General features: G+C 45.0%; 1 long non-coding RNA gene across 2 annotated transcripts in view; it reads right to left on the reverse strand.

The window, feature by feature from the left end:
- Positions 1–2,289, reverse strand: part of LOC138165709 (uncharacterized) — a 42,466-nt gene extending 40,177 nt beyond the window's left edge. For both annotated transcript variants that reach the window (XR_011169422.1, XR_011169421.1), the window contains exon 1: positions 1,878–2,289. This is a non-coding gene — a long non-coding RNA (uncharacterized lncRNA). The remainder of the gene's footprint in view (positions 1–1,877) is intronic.
- Between the last annotated feature and the right edge of the window lie 4,690 nt (positions 2,290–6,979).

The raw sequence follows: 6,979 nt of genomic DNA on the forward strand, positions 1-6,979 counted from the left end.
CAGTTTTCCCTTGTGGCTTCCTGTTGATGAGGACTTAAGAATTCAGTCTAGTTGTTCAGGAAAGGTGGTAGAAGACAGAGTGGGTGCACATCTGAGCCCCAGTCTGTGCCCAAGAGCATTTGGGACACAGAAGTGAGGGCTTCCCCTTCTTCTTCCTGTCCTTAAAGGAGTGCATCTGGTGGTAACCTCAGATAAAATATGTATGTTTGGAGAGAAGGTTTAGTTTCCCCAGTTTATATCCAACAGCATTGTGTGTTTTGTGGTTAAAAATTAAATGTAATGTGTTTGTCTCAAAAGAATAATTTTGTACATGTCTTAAATAAAATGTTACTGTCCTACAGCCATCTCTAAGACTATGTTGTTGGCTCCAAATAAACACCAAAACCAAACCATTCCCCAAATTTAACCTTAGAATTCAGGTCCAATTCAAATGGTGCCACATGTTATATGAGATGCCAAACATCACCCAAGGGACAGCTAGACAGCACAGTGGAGAGCATTAGGCTTGGAATCAGGAAGACTCATCTTCTTGAAGTTAAATCTGGCCTTAGACATTTACTAACTGTGTAACCTTGGGCTTGTTTGCCTTAGTTTCCTCATCTGTAAAATGAGTTGCAGAAGGAAATGGCAAACCACTCTGGTAGCTTTGCCAAGAAAACCCCCAATGGAGTCACAAAGAGTCAGATGTGACTGAAATGAATGAACAACAACTCATTTCCCACAAAATACAAATTGTAGTTTCAGAATACAGATAAGTAATAGATTACAGTGAAGCTGGAAAAATGGGAGGGAATGAATAGTGGCAAAGCCCTGAATTTGGATTCAGAGTCCCTAGGTTCAAACCTTGATTTACCGCTGACTGCTTGTGTGACCCTGGACAGTCTGCCCATCTATAAAATAGGAAGAGTGGACAAGATGGCCTCTAAAATCCCTTGCAGATCTAAAACCGATTCTGTGATAATAATATGAGGTGCGGCAGCTAGGTGCCGCAGTGAATAGAGCACCGGCCCCGGAGTCAGAAGGACCTGAGTTCAAATCCGGCCTCAGACACTTAACACAAAACCTAGCTGTGTCCTTGGGCAAATCACTTAACCCCAACTGCCCTCCAAAAAAGCAAAAAAAGAAGGAAAAAAAGATAATAATATGAGGCAGGTAGAGAGCACAATGATAGAGCACCGGGCCGGGAATGAGGAAGAATCCAGTATCAAATACTTAATCTCTGTCTGCCTCAATTTCCTCAACTGTAAAGTGGAGCTTTACCACCCAGGATTTTGATCCAATGAGATAATATTCATAAAGTGCTTAGCAGAGCACTTGGCTTACAGGAGCTTAGTCAATGATTGTTCCCTTTTCTGTGCTATCCTCTGTCCCTGATAAGATGCTAACTGTGATAGTAGATGAATGTACCAAGGAATGACATAGCATTCGTCAGGTGATTACAGAGAGGATTCTTTTTGTTCATGGGTTTAGACTAGATATTTGTCTGTGGAGGTCCCTTCTAACTCTCAAATTTTGTGATGTTGCTAAATATAGATTAGATTCCTATGGGTTCACCACAGTGGCAATGTAGTGGTATAGTGGAAAGATTTCAAGTCAGAGAACCTGGGTTCAGATGTGAACTCTGCTACTAATTCTATTGGTGTGACCTTGGATAAGTCACTCCCTGGGCCCCAGGTCCCTCAGCTGTAAAATGTACTTTTATTTCTGTCTGGAGGGTAAATACTGGGGGTTCTCCATAACCTGCTCCCCACATAAATGCACCCTCATTCCACCTCTCCCACCAACAAAACCCCCGCTCCTTTAGCAAAAGAAAATCTGTGTGGATTTTCTTAAGAAAAGCTAGTTCTGAAGGAAAAATGAACACATTTCATACTTACCACTATCCATAATTGCCTCAGCTGAGCAGGCCTTCCCTCCTGCCCCCCTACCTCTTCCCTTCACAGGACTGAAGAGGACAGGATGTTCCCGAGAACAACAGCCATAGCAGATGATGCCGCTCGCTCAGAGTGAGCCAGATGTGGCCAGGGCACAGCGAGATTTTCCCTAATTAGCCTGTTAGGAACAGGAAGAACTAACTTATCTGTATGAATGGCACTTCAGATGTGCCTGGGAATCTGACTTTCTGTTTTCCAAATGACAGGCAGTCCTGCTGCCAGGCTCCTTTCTCTGCGGTGCTTTGGGCAATGTCTACAGACCCTAAACAGCAAGACTGAGCAAGAGACTACGTGTTCTGTTCCTACCCCCAAACTCCCCCTTACTGCCTGCATATTGGTTCTTCTTCCTTCTCTCTGATATTTATCTCTGGAGGGAAAAAAAATTGTAATAAATGCCGTGTGTGTGTGTGTGTGTGTGTGTCTATGTGTGTGTGTGTGACTGTTCCCTTCTCAAAAGAACAGGCTGCACAATTGTTACTAAAGATGTTTTGTTTGCTCATCTCCCCTTCCATGCCCCCTTTCCCCATTGCATTTTTTTCTCACTTCAGCCTCTGTGACACCTGCATGCCATGTTCCTTTCTGCTGCATTTTGCTGAGATAAAATACTTCTTTAAAAACCCACAAAAACAAAAGAACCTCTACTGAACAATGAAAAGACTTGGTTCTGGATCACTGGGGTCACTGCCCAAGATTTTAAAAGAAGAAGCAAGCCAATGGACATTAAAAAAAATTAAGTGGGCAGCTAAGGGCAGGCTCTCCCTCTCCACCTACCCCCCACCCCATACACACATATGTAAGCACAACAGGCTTTCATTTCCCCCACACCCAAGTGAGTTGTGGCCAGAAAGTTGGGCATGTGCTGAGGTAGAGTTCCATTTCAGACGGGTCTCTTGATCAGGCAGGGTAGCTTGTAGTGGTAAGAGTGAGGATTAGAGTGTCCCAGAACCTCAGAGCTGGAAGGGACCTCTGAGGTCACTTAACCCAACTGTACACAAACAGGGATCCTCTAGAACATTCCTGGCAAGTGGACAATCTGTGTCATTGCCAGCTACTGAGGGGGTCCCACCCTCTTCAGGTTGCCTGTTCTACTTTTGAGATTGTTAGACAGTTATATTGAGGCTTAACAAATTTGCCTAAGTAGAACTCCTCCTCCCTTCCCTGCACAGCTCTGCCCAAACAATGAACATTGATGAAGAGCCTACTATGTTCCAGGCCCTTTGCTCAGGAGTCCTGGGAGCGTAGAGATAAAATGAGACAAGTCCTGAGCAACATCCAGTGGACTACATCTCTCTAAGGCCCCCCTCAGTTCTAAAAACAAGGATATCATAAAGTTTTCATCTTGGAGGAAGGCTATCTGTGAAAGGGTGTCTGGGAATACCCTTTTGTTGTTCAGCCGTGTGGTGTTGGACTCTCTGTGACCCTATTTGGGGTGTTCTTGGTAAAGATAGTAGAGTGGTTTGCCATTTCCTTCTGTAGCTCATGTTACAGATGAGGAACTGAGGCAAACAAGGAGAAGTGACTTTCCCAGGGTCACCCAGCTAGTAAGTGTCTGAGGCCAGACATCTTCCTGACTCCAGGCCTGGCACTCTATCCACTGTGCCCTAAGATCCCCTAGGCATCTGAAATAACGAACTTGCCCCTAAATACTAGGGAGGGGGTGACCTAAGCTGTTCCTCTGGCTCAGTGGCAACTGTTGCAGGTTTCCTCCCTTTTCCAATCCAGTTAAATCTGCTTTGGTGCTCTCCTGATCTTGGCTCTAACACCCCCACCTAGACCATCCTTCCCCCATGCAATAGTTTTTCTTGTCCGGACCTGGGACTTCATTAGGACCTGTGACCTCTGACCTGTGTGCAGGAAGCTCATCAGCCCTCTGCCAACGCTGATTTGCCAATGTTCTGCCAATGATTGTTTTAGAGCACTGCCTCTCAGTCAAGTCAACAAGTATTTTGTTAAGTATTTACTATGTGCCACAAACTGTACTAAATGGGAAAGATGCAGAGAAAGGCAAAAGTAATCACTGCCCTCAGGGAGATTGCATTATAATGGGGGAAACCGTATGGAAATAACTAAGTGCCTAGAAAGTATATTGAGTGTAGTTGGGAGGTAAAGTGAACCGAAAGCCACCATCACCTGGGGCACTGACGGGTCACTGGCCGAGTGCAAACCCAGGTGTTTCTGAAGCCAAGGCCAACTCCATGCCAAGTTGGTCTCAGTGGTTCACAAATCCTCCCTCTTCCTTTCTACCCTTTTCTGTGTTATTCTATTGCTTCCCTCCTGCCTTCCCCCAAGCAACTCAAGGTATCTTATTGATTAATTTACTTAAATCTGACAAGTATTTATTCAGCACCTCCTTGTATAGGGCATTGAAGGAACACTGGGAGTTTCAGAAGAAGCCAGAGACATTGTTTTTATTCTAAGCAAATGGGCTTGACCAATGGAAACTGCACAGTCTCTGAGCCGGGAGGTCACTGCAGCCATTGCCCTTGCTTTCCAGATTAAGGGTGACTAGTAAATGCCCAGTTGGGAGCACAACCCCACCCCTCCCACAATATACATCCTTCTCATCTGCTTTGCCTCTGCGCCCCTACGGACCATGGCAGCTTCCTGCTGAAGCCTCCTGATCCGTGTCACTTCCGCCATTAGCACGCAGTTTCTTGAGAACAGGGACCATCTTGCTTTTCTCATAACAAGTGCTTAGTAAATGCTTTTCATTCATTCATTCATTCATTCATTCATTCATTCATTCATTGGTTCATCTGTGCTGGTCAACTAGGTAATGCAGTGGATAGCGTGCTGGGTCATGTCAGGAAGACACGGGTTCAAAATCCAGTCCAGATTAAGTGTTTTAATCTCAAACACTTAACTGTGTAACCTCAGGCAAGGAATTTAACCGTTGTTTGTCTCAGTTTCCTCAATCATAAAAATAATGATGATGACACCTTCTACTTTGGTGCTCTCCTAATCTTGGAGGATGGCGTTGCTCCAACATCCCCACTTAGACCATCCTTCCCCCATGCAACTGGACCTATGACTGCCAGAGGCAGCGAAGTGGTGCAGTGAATAGAGCGGTCTTGGAGTCAGGAGAAACTGAGTTCAAATCCAGCCTCAGACACTTGACACACCCTACTAGCTGTGTGACCTTGGGCAAGTCACTTAACCCCAACTGCCTTGCCTTCCCCCCTCCAAAAAACAAACAAACAATAACACCTTCCAGGGTTGTTGCGAGAATCAAATGAAATAATATTTATAAAAGTGCTTAGCACAGTGTCTGGTATATAGTAGGTACTTAATAAATGCTTTCTCCCTTCCCTCCTTTTCCCCTTCTCTGATTCATTCATTCATCTAGTTACAGATGGTCAGAGATAGTCATTACATGATTACAAAGCAATAAGAATACTTTCTGGAAGCCACACAAGAGAACCACACCAATTCTCTTTATTTTCATTTTGACATAATTTACCATGTGCCAGGAATGGTGTTAGCAATTGGTGATGTAAAGATGGATATGCCGGACCCTTCCCTCAAACCATTTGTAACCCAATAAGCAGAGGGACAAATGCATGCAGAAAGGAACATCCATTTTCCCTCCCCCCTCAGCAGGGGATGATGTTGAAGGGTGTTTGGCACCTCCTGGACTAAAAGTCATGGAAAACAGCCTTGGGTGTCTTCACTAACTGAGGAAGTCTCCCCAGAGGCACTCATGGAGCTGGTGGAATGACTTTGAGGGTTTTTTTGGGTTGCTTTGCCAAGTTTCTAGACTACACAAAGTGCTGATATGGGCAGCAAATGCCCTGTGTGAGTCCTGAGGAGAAGAGAACCTTAGAGCTTGATCTCCCCTGGTCCCTGCAGGAGCCCAGATCCACGAGGAAGGTCACAGGCAAGCTGGGCTCTTCAGGGCTGGGCAAACTTTTGTATGAAGTCAGAGGTCAGTGGGGATGGTGTGCAGTGAGGACACTTTGGAGTGACGGCATCTCAGTCTGGTCCAGTGTTTGAACTGCAATTGCGACAAGTCAAGGTGCCAAGGGAACTCTGAAATGCCCGCTTTCGAAGTACCGAGAAGGGATCACCACAAGGCTGGCTTTTTCTCTGGGGGGGGGAAAGGACTGGTGATGCCACCTGCTGGGAACTGTGGAGAACTGCAGTGAGTGCTGTAGGCAATGACTCCTGGGTCCCATACCCACCACGCTTGTAAGGGACTGAGGCTAGGCAGCTCTCTGGGGAAAGGACGCTTATTGACTAGGGCCAGTATTATTCTTCAGCTCTGATGAAAGCCATATTTAATTTCTTCAACCTATAAGGAACCTTTTTTTCTTCTTGCAGTTTTGTGAATCATATGTTCACAAGGGAAGTTGGTGACAAAATATTTCCTGTCATATAATGAAGAACCCATATTTTCTGGGTTTGGACCACGAGTCAGAGATAGGAGAAACCCAAGCCACTTATGACATGTGAAAACTCACCCTGGTTGCATACATAAATAAGTATATGACTTAAGTGTCGAGGAATAGTCCAGGCAAAGGGTTATAACAATTTTCAGCTGGGATGAGGTGGAAGGGAAGATCTCACAGTATAGTACCTGGAGTGACTTTTTGAAGGAAGGTAGAGTTTTCAACAGATGGAGATGAAAGAAAGTCCCTTCCAGGATGGTAGATCCCTTCAAGCATGGAGATAGGAGACAGAAGGACAAGAATGAGGGGTAGAAAATAGCCTAGTTTGGCTGGAGTGTGGACTGCCTTAAGGAGAATGAGAAGAAACTAGACTGGCAAGGTAGGTTGGAGCCATGGTCTAGAGGACCTCAAATGAAAAGACTAGATAAGATAAGAACTTGGACTTTAATGGCAATGGGAAGCCACTGTCAACCTGAAAGTCTGGTTAAAGGAGACAAACAGGCTAGGTGATACACATTTACATCATTTATTCCCTTAAAGCTAACAGCTATGTGCTTGCACAGAGCCAGAACAAGAATGACAAAGTTATTTTACACGTTTTTGGACAATCCCAGGATGTCTGGGTCCCTCAGATTTTTGGTCTCAATATATTTACAA

The sequence above is a fragment of the Petaurus breviceps genome, unplaced genomic scaffold (assembly GCF_028583685.1).
Source record: "Petaurus breviceps papuanus isolate PSGF00001 unplaced genomic scaffold, PetGlider_PUasm1.0 214, whole genome shotgun sequence".
In the NCBI taxonomy this organism is placed as follows: Eukaryota; Metazoa; Chordata; class Mammalia; order Diprotodontia; family Petauridae; genus Petaurus; species Petaurus breviceps.